An 895-nucleotide genomic window follows, 5' to 3' on the forward strand; every position below is an offset into this window, starting at 1 on the left:
CGTCAGTCTTGTGACTCACTATGAGGATGGCCGGACGATACGCGGCCGAAATATCAGTGGAGGAAATTCTGAAACTTCTTGGCAGATTAAAAATGTGTGCCGCACCGATACTCGAACTCAGGACCTTTGCCTTTCGCGGGCAAGTGCTCTACCAACTGAGCTACCCAAGCACGACTCACGCCCCGTCCTCACAGCTTTAATTCCGCCAGTACCTCGTCTCCTACCTTCCAAACTTCACAGAAGCTCTCCTGCGAACCTTGCAGAACTACCACTCCTGGAAGAAATGATACAGCGGAGACATGGCTTAGCCACAGCCTGGGAGATGTTTCCAAAATGAAATTTTCACTCTGCAGCGGAGTGTGCGCTGATATGAAACTTGCTGCAAGTTTCGCAGGAGAGCTTCTGTAAAGTTTGGGAGGTAGGAGGCGAGATACTGGCATAAGTAAAGCTGTGAGGACGGGGCGTGAGTCGTGCTTGGGTAGCTCAGTTGGTAGAGCACTTGCCCGCGGAAGGCAAAGGTCCCGAGTTCGAGTCTCGGTCCGGCACACAGTTTTAATCTGCCAGGAAGTTTCATATCAGCGCACACTCCGCTGCAGACTGAAAATCTCATTCTGGAGGAAATTCTATTAGCGCGGCTGCATGCCTGAAATTTAATGGGCTTCCTACCATGTTGTTTCACAAGTTTTCCGTTGAAATGCGTTTAGCGGTCATTACGACGTATTTGACCGGACTAAGTGGTGGCATTGTCTTTTTTGCTCTTGGCAGATATTAATCATCTGTTATAGCGTCTGTTCTTTGCATAAACCTATTTTGAGTTTTCATGTGTCTTGGATGTAATCAGATCAGTAATTGTCATTCTAATCTGATTGGTTTTTATATTGAAAATGGCTAACCT

At 47.3% G+C, this 895-nt stretch overlaps 1 non-coding gene across 1 annotated transcript; it reads left to right on the top strand.

Annotated features, from left to right (window-relative positions):
* Positions 1-471: 471 nt before the first annotated feature.
* On the top strand, positions 472-546 carry Trnap-cgg. Its single transcript has one exon. It is a non-coding gene; the product is annotated as a tRNA-Pro (tRNA).
* Positions 547-895: the final 349 nt, after the last annotated feature.

This window comes from Schistocerca piceifrons, chromosome 10 (genome assembly GCF_021461385.2).
Source record: "Schistocerca piceifrons isolate TAMUIC-IGC-003096 chromosome 10, iqSchPice1.1, whole genome shotgun sequence".
Lineage (NCBI taxonomy): Eukaryota > Metazoa > Arthropoda > Insecta > Orthoptera > Acrididae > Schistocerca > Schistocerca piceifrons.